Here is a 12,989-nt window from a genome sequence, read left to right on the forward strand (position 1 = left end):
TCCCTAATGTTTCTGGCTCCACTATCACCCCTGGCAAGTATATCTTTCATTCAATTTAATTACTACAATCTTGAACCACAGAGAAGCTCAAATCCATTTGATTTATAACTAAAAACAAGTTAGAGCTGCCTAACACATGAATGTTTGTCTATATCAGTTTCCCAAACTGGGTTCCGCGGAAAGGCGCAGGGGTTCTGCGGAAGAAATGAGTAGTAATAACTAAAACTTGAAATAACTGATTTTATTTAATTTAAATGTAAATTTTATTTTTTTTTACCTGTGTTTCCAAACAGTTGCCTCAATGCCAACAAAACAAAATGGCGTCTTAAGGTTTGACATCAGCAGTGCAGACATCAGGCCTCAACCAATGAGACTCGGGTTTCTTTGGGTGCAAGGCTGGCCACATTTTTAAATTTTAAACTGCCTCCCCCCACCTCACCCACTCATTCCTTCCCACCCCCCTCGCTCATTCCCTCCCTCCCTCTCTTGTTCACTCGCTCTCTTCCTCCCTCACTCCTCTTGCACACTCACTCACTCATTCCCTTCCCCTCCTTGCTCACTCAGTCCCTCCCTCCCCCTCTCACTCAGTTGCTCCTTCCCTCCCCCCTCCCTCTTGCTGAGGTTGCTATTGAAACTGGTGATGGAGACAGCATGGGTACCAGAATGGTATTGGTCAGGACCTGCATTGATAGAGGCATCGGGGGCTATGGTATGTTTGCATTCGGGGTCATCGGCAGATGCAACAGAGGCTCCAGTACCTGATTGACTTGGACAGGGTTAGCAATGGAGGTGTTGGAAGCTTGGGCCTGTGGGCAGCTGGGCCGAGGTGGATAACTGCATCAGAGGCATTGGGAGATCTTGCCTGTGGGGAGCTTGGGACGGATTGGAAAACTGCTTCTGGACGGTCAGCGATGGTGAGCATTTGGGGTCTGGGAGGTCAAGTGATATTTGTATTTGCAAATTAGTTAATATTCAGTTGAAGCAAAATAATCAAATTCTGAAGAAATAGGATTTTGCAAGCACTGCCTCAGATTACTCAATGTTTAAGAAAAATAATTTAATTTAAATTAGACTCAACCACGCTTGAACCAGAAGTTCAATCCATTCTATTTCCAGTACACAACTATGGGGTTCTGCAATTTCCAAGTGCTCCCCAAAAGGGTTCCACAAGCAAAATATTTGGGAAGCTCTGGTGTATTTTAAAGCCAAGACAATATCTATAATTTTTGCAAATTCTGGTGTCATTATTATTTATATGTGTGCATGATTTAATTATCTTAGGGATTTAATCTAGTTGAAAGATTCATTCTCATCTCTTGCAGAAATTAATTCAAATTATTCCAAAATTTGTGTCTAAGTTGTTTAATAAGGTAAGTTTACAGGAGGAAAAACTAGAGGGGGTGCATGGAGAGGGGTATGACAGAGATGTATCTCACATTTCCAAAATCTGGAGTTTTCTCCTGCTTGTTAGGCAATTATTTGTATGTGGTGAAGGAGCGTAAAGCATTTAAAATTTAATGCCTCATTTTGGAGAATGATTTCATTGATTCAGTTGTGTTTTGTTCATCCAGTATGCAGCGTTAAAAAAGCCCATCTCATTTTCTTCAGTGAAGCAAAAACCTATTAAAGTTTAGATTGCACAATATTTGTAAATTAGATACAGTAGTTGCAATAAATCCTCAAAAGATTGTCCAATCTTAATACAGTAGATACTTTCCACTTGCTCACCATACTAAAATCTATAAAAGAAGATAAATTCTTCACTGTTATATAAAAAGTTCTTGCATGTTTTGACAGGATAAATGCGTGGATGATGTTTCTCCTGGCTGGGGTGTCCAATGACAGTCTCGCCGTCTTAAAATACAGAGGTCAGCCATTCAGGACTGAGATAAGAAGGCATTTCTTTATTTAATAGGTCTGTGAATCTTAAAAATTGTTCATCCATTTGGGCTGTGGAGACTCAGCCATCAAGTATATTGACAGATTTTCGGGAATGAAGGGACATGTGATTAGTGCAAATATGGTGAAGAAGACATAAGGGTCAAAACAGCTTCTAGTTCCTTCCACTTCTTGTATTCCTACATTCTAGGTGGTGTGTGAACTTCAGTTGATTTATAGCAAATCTCTACACCTGGGACACCCTTATATTATGTTTATGTATCAAAGTAATTATTTTTGTGAATACACCTTACTATTTTTGTACCACAGCTAAAAGATACTAATAGTTTATTTCCAAAACTTAGAGGAGAAAATTGTATCATGTATCTGAATAGAAGTAAAATGATGCAAATAAAAAATGCTAATCCATTTTGTGTAAATCATACCATTAAAAAGGTTTGTGTTTGTGTGTGTGTGTGTGTGTGTGTGTGTGTGTGTGTGTGTGTGTGTGTGTGTGTGTGTGTGTGTGTGTGTGTGTGTGTGTGTGTGAGAGAGAGAGAGAGAGGGAGAGACAGACAGAGAGAGAGAGAAAGAAAGAGAGAGAGATATGGGAACAGCAAATAAAGGAAATCTGAATAAAGGCATAATATGCAAGAGATTTGTATCGAACTACCAACACCCAAAAGTAGAATTTTCAGTTAAAGATTTTATTAATTTTATTAATTATTCTGTGATCAAAGCATTTTCAGAAGTGGTATTGCCTGTCAAATCACTCAAGGGCTCCTTCATGATATTTATAAATTATAATTTTATAACTATATAAATAAAACAGCAAAATGTAATTATTTCAGGACTTAAACTTGCAGCAAACAACTTCTAGCTCAAGGCAGAGTGTGTCTGCTTTGAATATCATAACCTTTAGTTGCATATACTGCGAAGGAATACTATTTCAGTTTTCAAAGAAGATGCCTTTATTTGGTGGAAGTGTAAAATTTGATTATTTCAATGCTAATAGCATAATAATTGTTGTCACACAATTCTCTACTTTGCAGCATTCGACCTACTGCTATGTCATTTGACAGATTTTGAACTATCCTCTGAAGTGTAGATAAGACACAAGAAACAGAATTGGCACTTTGCTATCTAAATGTGTATTTATCATCTACTTAAAGATAGACATAACATGTGCAAGACCTTCCCAACAGGATGTCTGGAATTTTTTCACTATCTCTTTGATGCTCAGTGGAATTGTCAAAGTGCAAGATTTGCTTCTATCTTTATACCTCCACTTTCATGTGATTGCAACAAAAAAAAACACCTTTTGCGTTAAAAGTTGAACTGTTGGAATTTAGAAAAAATGTTTCTTTAAGCACATTCAACATTAGTCCATTGAAGTACACTCCAACTTAAAGTCCACGTGGCTCTATTATAATCTAGTTTGCAATTCCTTAATGTTTGTCCACAAAGTTATAGCAACTCAAAGCAAAATTACTACAGGCGCTTTCTGGAACCTGCAAAGCAAATGGAAATTTCTAGAGTCCCCACCACTTATGGGAGGTTTAATCATGTGCATGGGATTTTCCCACATTAGTAAGCATAATGTGGCAGTAATAAGCTTTTATTTTATATAGGTGATCCTTACGTACAATGCTCTTTGGTTCAACTATTTACAGCTTTGTTCTCACCTATAGAATGAATGAAATTGTAGCCAGTATTCAGTACACAGCCCCTTTTCCACTGGCACCCTGTCCCACGAATTAACTGGGAATTTACCAGGACAGGGTCCAGTAGAAAAGGAACACTGTCCGAATGCCAGCGTCAAATCCCCGGCGTTTGGTGACACCAGCGTGCTGATAAAACCAGTGGAAAAGGGACAGCAGAAGGTCACCTGTTTCCAGTTGAAGGTAGAACACTCCGATCCCCGGGGATGAGTTGTGTTCAGTGAAAAAGCAATTAGTGTCCCAGTTAAGGGTGGCCCAGTGGAAATGGCACAAAGGGCTTCCTATCCCGGGACACTGCACGGCCAATTAACTGTGATGCCAGTGGAAAAAGGGCTATTGTAAATTTATTCCCCAGTATTGTTATTTCCTCTTAATGGGAATTAATTGATTTGAAATCCATCCCCAAATAATCAATGTAAAAGCTTCCCTTACACTTAGAGGATGGAACATTGTAGCATTTGTCATGAGATCTATTAATGTACTGTTAAAGCCCATGTCTCCTGAGTAAGGCGTCTTTATGCTCCTATATGACACCACTTCCGATCTACTGTAATATCAAAAACACATCATTATTTTCGCTTCTGTTCATAGGCAGATTGCTTGTGAAATGCTCCCTAACTACTGAAGACACTTAGAAATTGTAAAAGATTCCTGGCGGCGAAGGGGGGAAATTCTTAGCATTGAGCCATTGGCAAATTTATTCGTAACATGGTATCTTGTGCTAATCTAATTTAGTAGCAGCCAGACCATGCACCAGACTCAGCTGTGACTCAGAATTTTAATAGTCTGTTACTGCAGAGACAGAAGAAAGAACACTTAAGCAACACTTCAGGAAGAAAATTTCACATGATTTCTGGTCACATTAATTTAAAAAATATAAAGTTTAAAATATTGACTTGTGCATGATTCAAACATACATGGTAAAGATATGTCCAAGATGATGGCCACAGCCATAATTGATAGATCTCTGGTTTTAGAGTGATGGAGTTAATGACATAGAGCAGTAGAGAAACAGACAGTTCAGGCCCAGGCTACACACCAAGACATGACAATACTGGGGCCTTTGTTTGTGCAATATTACAAGTGGACTCGAGTCCACGCTCCTGAAGATCCAGCTGCGCTGGATGGGTCACGTCTCCAGAATGGAGGACCATCGCCTTCCCAAGATCGTGTTATATGGCGAGCTCTCCACTGGCCACCGTGACAGAGGTGCACCAAAGAAAAGGTACAAGGACTGCCTAAAGAAATCTCTTGGTGCCTGCCACATTGACCACCGCCAGTGGGCTGATCTCGCCTCAAACCGTGCATCTTGGCGCCTCACAGTTTGGCGGGCAGCAACCTCCTTTGAAGAAGACCGCAGAGTCCACCTCACTGACAAAAGGCAAAGGAGGAAAAACCCAACACCCAACCCCAACCCACCAATTTTCCCCCGCAACCGCTGCAACCGTGTCTGCCTGTCCCGCATCGGACTTGTCAGCCACAAACGAGCCTGCAGCTGACGTGGACATTTACCCCCTCCATAAATCTTCGTCCGCGAAGCCAAGCCAAAGAAAGAAAGAAGAATTACAAGTACAGGCAAGGGCTGGGGCCAGAGGGTCAGGAAGGAATACTGTCGAGGGGAGCCTGGGAATTAGGGTGCCTAAGGGAGTGCCTTTACATATGCAACTTAAATAGGGACCAGCAGTGATTCCATTGCCTGGAGACTGTACAAGATGCACAAATGTGGTTCCCAGGCCTGTGTTTACTTTGATCAAGAATTATAACAATGAAGAATTAGGTTTCCATATTTTTCAATCCTTTTAGTTGTTGTTCACAAATCCAGGTACAATTAGGTGGTAGTGCCACAGATGCAGGGTGAAGCCAGCTGGAAAATCGTGGAGTTTGCATCTAGGGATCTTCTGATCTTCTTTAGCAAGCTTTTTTTAATATTTAAAATCATGATGTAGTTAAAAACTGTGCCTCACATTGGGATTCTTAGGTCATTTTTTCAATTCTATTCATTTTAAAGTTATGAAGCCCATTGCTGTCATGTGTCTCAGCCATAGAGACATATGATTATACAACAGAATTATAGGCCCTTCTTCTAAAAATAATCCATGCTGACCTGTTCCATTTGTCTTCATTTGGCCATATCACTTTAAACCTTTCCTATCCATGGACCTGCCCAAAATTTTTAAAAATGCTGTAATTGCATCTGCATCTAGCACTTCCTCTGGCAGCTTGTTCCATTTAGGCATTATGTCAAAAAGTTGTCATCCAGGTCCTTGTTGAACCTTTCCCCTCTCAACAAATCTATGCTCTCTAATTTTAGATGCCCCTATCTTGGGAAAAATAAAGATTGCGACTATTTACCTTATCTACAGTATTTTACAAAACCTCTCTGAAGTGACCACTCAGTCTTCTTTGCTCCAGGGAAAACAATCCAACCCTATCCACAGTCTCTCCGTATAACTCAAGGCCTCCAGTTCCAGCAATTTCCTCATGAATCTTTTCTGTATCATCTCTTATTTAATTACACCTTTCCTATAGTGACCAGAACGGCACCCAATACTCCAAATACTGTCTCACCAATGTCCTGTAAAGTGACACCCCAACACTTGCACTCAGTGCCCTGTGTGATGAAGACAACTGTGCCAAATCCTTTCTTCACCATCTTTCTGTGTGGCCATTTTCAATGAACAATGCACTTGTATCCCAGGACTCTGTCCTACAAGGGACCCACAAAGCCCTGTCATTCATGTATATGTACTGCCCTGGTTAAACTTCCATAATTCATCACCTAGCACTTCTATGGGTTAAATTCCATTACTATCATTCCTTTGTTAAATTTCCCATTTGATCTAGTCTGTTGTAACCTTAGACAACTTACTTCAAGATCTAATGAATCACCAATTATGGTGTATTTTGCAAAGTTACTATATGTGCCACCTACAATCTCATTCAAATTATTAATAGATGTAACAAACAACAGGGTCCCACAACCTATCCCTATCTATACCATTGGTTGCAGGTCACCAATCTGATAAACAACTCTCCATCACCATCCTATGACCTCTTTCACTAAGTTAACTTTGGCTAGCTCCTCCTGGATCCTGTGTGATCTGATCTCATTGTTTGAAGAAGGGACACAAAACCCCTTCCACCCTGCACACAGCATCTTTCCACTGCTCCCATCAGGAAAGAGATACAGGAGGATCAGAGCCAGCACCACCAGGCTGAGGAACAGCTTCTTCCCATGGGCAGCGAGAATGCTGAACGACCAAAGGAACCGCTCACACTAATCACCCGAAAGTCTCTTATTCATGAAACAATATTTATTTGTATTTCTGAATACTTGTCCTGCATACATGTTGTTTGTCTGTATGCAAGTTATGTCTTGCTGTGTGTCTGTGTGTTTTGCACCGAGGACCATCGGGTTATACTTGTGCAATCAGATGACAATTCAGACTAGTTTATCATGCAGGAGCTTGTCAAAAGTCTTACTGAAGTCCATGTTGACGTCTACCACCCTACCCTCATCAATCTTCTTAGTCATCTCTTCGAAAAAAAACTCAGAATCATTAATTATAACTTTTGCTGCACAAAGCCATGCTGATTATTCCCCATCAGCCTTTGCCTTTCTAATTGCACCATATATTCTCTCTTTCATTGGTTGGCCATAGTTGTAGCAGCTTATAATCTGAATCATAAATTGCTATGACCTCCTGCTAATCAATTTGAGTAATAAACAGAGGTGCTGAAAACTGAATCATAATACAGCCAGTTTGCTCTCCATGAAAAAAATAAGAAAAGGTATTTTTCAAATCAAAGTGTGCTTCGTTACTTCTTAAATAAAATGTGCTTATGGGTAACATCAGTTCAAAATGAAGGAATACAAACCTGAAACTTTGGACCAGAATTTTGATCAAGGCACACTGTCCTGCAAGAGGGATCACACTTACCTTCTATCAATTGCTGGAGATTAACTTGCCAAGAAGCACCAACTCCAGTCACGCCAAATAAACGTGTTTTGTTGTAAACACCTGAAAGTATCTCATTCGCCCAATGTTTTCCTCTGAAGTTAAGGGGAGAGAATTTCTCTGCGCCAGGTTCCTCCCCCAACTTCCTCAATGTCACTTCGAAGGTTCGGTCACAATTTGAGATCTTCACCTCTGGATTCTACGACGATCCACAGTGGAGCATGGTCAAGAGCTCCCATTCAGTTCAGACTTCTGCTTTCTTGTACACAGGTGAAGAAAATACCAAATTTTCTGGACCTTATGCACAGTAATGCCATCATTTCACGATAAATCTAGCCCATTAAAATCTCTCCACAGATGCTGCTAAGCCTGCTGGATAATTTCAATATTTTCTTGAATATTTTGTCACCTCAGGAATTTTCTTGCTATTGCAAGCTTTAATTGTCTTGGTTAGGAGAATTACAATTTTTTTAACAGCTAATCAAAGTGGTCAATCATCAGCAGGCACAATCTTCCCTCGTGGTGCAGTAATAAAAATAAGCATTTGTTTGAAAGACTACTCAAGAATGGGCCATTGTTTGTTAGAACTCTTTTTTCATTCACTACTGGAATCAAGGGCACTCTTTATAATTCAAATTGCAGTAGTATTGGTTAACAGCTGCCAATACTGCAATTAGACTGTGTGTAAGTGAGACCATGCTTCTACTTTCAATAAAGATATGAAACAAAAGAAAAAATTTGATTTGGAAAACAACTCCAATCAGTTGTTCGCATTGTTCTGTCAGTTTCTGATGTTCTAACCCAGGATTTAGGAGGATTAGGGGCTATTTAAGTTTATGTTCCAATGTGAGATCATTAAATTGGCACACACACCATTAAAGTTATTGCCAATTCATCTGTGTTAGTCTGTGCATTGCATCAGTTATTTATGCACAGAGCCCACAGCAAAACAAATGTTACTTTTTATGTTTTCACACAAGATTCAAGGAATAATGTGCTATATTGAAATATAATAGATAAATTATGAAGTTTCTTTCCTGAAATGCAGTTGCCTTTCACGATTCCACTGCCAATAATATACAATATCTATTCATTTATCAAAGACATCAATTCTGTCTATTGAAGTTAAACACTCAAGGTGACAAAATGTCACAAATGAAGTGCCGTTGAGTTCTGCTTTGAAGGATGTCAGCATTTCCAAACAATAATCAGGTAACCTAAGTCTGCCCACCTCCACTCAAAGTCACCAAGCCACATTCCACACCAAGATCATGAGCACTGTTCTACTTGATCAGCAGTGATGGTTATTCTTTTTCACTTTTGAATGGTTCTGAGGCTCTGCACTAGGCCCATTGAAAGGCATACAGTGTCCTTGATTTATGCTGAGATGTGTACTTGAGCTAAGTATTTAAACCACAGACTAAACATAGTGGTGCCAAGGAAATCAGATGTACAATGTAAATCAATATGAATATAGCTGATTAAGTTATACCTACCATGTCATTTTAACAAGTTTTGCCCCTGTTTATGATGTTGAAATTAATAACTAGCAAAGCTCATTTTGTCTTGAGAAGATTACTGCTTGCAATAAATGAAGTGTTTGTGAATTCGTAAAATTGTTTCATTATGTACAAAGCCAACTTCTTGGGTTCTTTTGTGTAACAGATCCATTTTAATCTCACCTTATCTCTCATAATTTGAAATAAAAGTTTCAAACTATAGAAAATATATACTTAAAATGTTGGTAAATTTTACCATTTTGCAATTAACACGTTTAACATTACAACTGAATAGAAAGCCAACTTTACAACAGAGCCATCCTGAGAGTCAGAATTGAAAGTTAGATAAATGGTATAGAAACAAAATCAAATAGTTGGGAAGGAGATCTCTGTGCCTGAAGGTTAAACAAAATGCTCCAAAAGAGTGTGGCGGCTCACCACAAGGCAGGCGAACCGGCCCCGCTTATAAGCCATGCGGCGGGGCAGCCAGCCAAAATGGCGCCGTCGGGGGTTTCCCTTCCTTCCAGCACGGGGCTCAGAAACCCACCCTGGGGAACCACGTGACACCCGGGTGATGTCATCCCCCTCCAGCGCGGTTCCCAGCCAGGTCCGGGCTGGGAGTATAAGTGCAGCCCAGCAGCCTGCAATAAACTAGTCTGCTCACGGAGCTCAAACCGTCTGGTTGTGTGTGTGTTATTGCAGGAGCAGTGTAGGTGCTGCTATAAGAGCATGAAATAGAAAAGACTGCATGAGAAATTGAGTCAGCCATGCAAGAGTGAATGTCAAATAGATACACATTGTTTGCATTTCCAGAGTAACCCTAACTCAACCCAGAATTTATTGCAATTGCATCAAATTGGGGGAAAACATCAGAAAATTAGAACCAAGATAGACTTAAACTGTAGAATTTGAGAGATCTTATCAGAATCAGTTAAGCATAGATGTTAAAAAGGGTTCTAGAGGCCATGGGAAATCCCAGGCTTGCTTCATGAAACCCATCACCAACCTGAAGGCAAGCAGAAGTTGTTGCTGGGAGATGGTGGATTAAGGAACATAGGCTACAACTCCCCTACTTCTATTGACCACTACTCCACTTGACCAGTTTCTGGCAAGCCCCATCTTTCCAGTCCTTGCTTGACCATCTCATGACTCCAAGCTTCTGATTTTGAACCCTTCTTCCAACTTTTCACACTGCCCAATACAACCTCCAATCTCCTGACATACCTTTCGAGCTGAAATACTATTTTGTTTTCTCTCAGGGCTGAATATGCTGCTAAATGTTCCTATCATTTAGTGCAGTGGTTCTCAACCTTTTTCTTTCCACTCACATACCACTTTAAGCAATCCCTATGCCATCTATGCTCTGTGATTAGTAAGGGATTGCTTAAGGTGCTATGTGAGTGGGAAAGGAAGGTTGAGAACCACTGCTAGAGTCTAGAACCAATTGTTACTGAAATATTTTGCTTGAGAAAAATTGTCATTGGCCCATTTCCTTTGGAGTAATGAAACCGTGCACATAACGAGTCAATTGGGTATGATTATAACAGTGGTTTTCAAATTTTTTCTTTGCACTTATATACCACCTTAAGCAATCTGTTACTAATCACAGAGCACCTATGGCTTAGGGAATACTTTGTGGTGTGTGAGTGGAAAGAGAAAGGTTGAGAACCACTGATTTAGTGTTTTTGTTCTTCATTTTTCTGGTCCTCTAACTGCCAATCAGTTGAGCCTCTAGTTGTGGATACTTCTTACCCCCTAGCCTTTTATCTCCAGGGTAGCAGGGTCTGTAAGTAGAGGGCACAGTTTTAAGTGAAAAAGGAATAATTTAAAAGGGCACAAGGGACAACCTTTTCACAGAGAGGCTGGTGGATATACAGAACAACCTGCCAGAGGAAGTGGTAAAGGCATTTAATAAATATTTGGATAGAAAATGGACAAAGGAACTTGGGCCAAATTCATTCAAATGGGACTAACTCAAGTGGGAAACTTGGTGGCATGGATGAGTTGGGCTGAAGTGCCTATTTCCATGCTATATGACTTGGTCTTTTGCATCCTGGACTCAGTATTCTTTCACCTGACCTGTGACCACCCACTGTAAGTTGTCAAAGCAAGCAGTGACTCCAACATCAATTTTCTCTTTGCCAGCTGACATTTCTGGCTCTGTTATAAGCCTTGGTTTTCCTTATTTTGCCGCAAAGAATCTACCTTACCCAAACCTTATTACTCAGACGTAATTCTTCTGACATTCTACTTAATAATTTAAAACAATTGTTTTAATGAAATATATTTTAAGAGAACGAAGACAAATAGGTAGAGAATAGCCATTTTGGGGAAATAATGAGTATACAGTACATGGCATATTGGAACTATAAAGAATTCCGAAGCTTAAAAACAATTCAGCTGCAAGTTCCTTTCCGTAGGAAAGAGAAAAAAATGAAAATTGGATTTGAACGGAGACTAACTCAAGCTGTGGCACTTCATCATCAGCTTTTGTGGTTATTCTGTCAAAATGTGTGCCACGTGTGTTCTCTTGTTGCTGTAGCAGACGTAACTAAGATATATAATAGCAGTCAGAACTCACAGATAAATAAATGGGCCAACAACTAAAGTTTTACTTCTTATGTAGTTTCCAGCCCGAGGGAACATTCTTGCATAAAAATACTGTGATCAGCACTATTCAGGAATGCAGGATGTTAAACTTCTTGAAGGATCTACAAAAAAATGTTTACAGCTCTTGAAAAAATATTGTTAAGAGATAGATTAAAATAAATGCCTTTAAGAAAAATAAATGGAGCATTTTTTAAAATAATTTACTAAATTGCCTTCACTTGCTTCAATTCTAAGTATGCTTACTGAATATAAGGCAGCAGAAACAGTCTCTAGATGGTCGTGATTGTATCAGTATTTGTTGGGGGAGATAACCAAGTGGCAGGTTTCAAACATTTAAGCTGTTGGTCATTCATCAAGTTCAGCTGTTGTATCCTCTTGCACCCTCTGTTCCCCTGGTTATAGTTAACAGTAAGTGGAAGGCTTACTTGTCTTCTCTTATCCATGAGTAAAAGCTTGTTATGCTAGCAAAAGCATACACCTGCACCTCCACACCATCCCTTGCAAAATAATGGATCTTTAATGAATGATATAAAGCATCAACATCAGAAGAAATTAATCTGCTGGTAAGCAATTTTTGATCCCTTGAAAGTAATGTTGGTAGCAGATTCCTCCTCCTCTTGTATATTCAGTTGTTTCAATGTGGTACAAGCATTCACTGAAGTCTGGGACAGTAAAATGGCAACACCAAACCCATATTCTATGCAGTTTCTTTTGTTGGTATGTAGCAGCAGAAAATAAGATTGTGTGCAAACACTTTTCTGGAAATTGTATCCAATTCATTTCCTATTAGATATGCATGGCATGCATTTGTTGGAAATACCATTTTCAATGCTTTAAAGAAGGTTATTGAAACTATCAGTGCAAAAAAAAAAGCCAAATACTATAATTGTCTTTACAAATATCAATATATTTTCTCCCTAATTAACACTAATTTAACTGCTTTCCTGATCTCCAATAGGTCAATAACAAATTATCTTTTTTTAAAAAAATACATCAAGTTTAAATACTTTGTTCTCTCTTAACCTTTACTGTGAAATAGTCTGCAGGGGTGTGATCAGGATTGTGTTCCCTTGGACAGTCGGCTTTGATTTCAAACTTCAGTAACTTCTGCTTGAGAAAAAAATACTGAATGAGCTGAGATCCAAGCAGTCCAATGATTTGGAAATTAGTAAAAATAATAACAGAGCTATTCTTTTCCAACCACTAAGAAATATTCATGGAAGCTCAAAGCATATTCCTCATATGGAATGGAGATGTAGCAATTCCCACATCTGCAGCTGAATATTGGTAAACAATGAGAGAGGTCAGTTGTTGCAGGCCCT

This window comes from Narcine bancroftii, chromosome 6 (genome assembly GCF_036971445.1).
Source record: "Narcine bancroftii isolate sNarBan1 chromosome 6, sNarBan1.hap1, whole genome shotgun sequence".
Classification (NCBI taxonomy): domain Eukaryota; kingdom Metazoa; phylum Chordata; class Chondrichthyes; order Torpediniformes; family Narcinidae; genus Narcine; species Narcine bancroftii.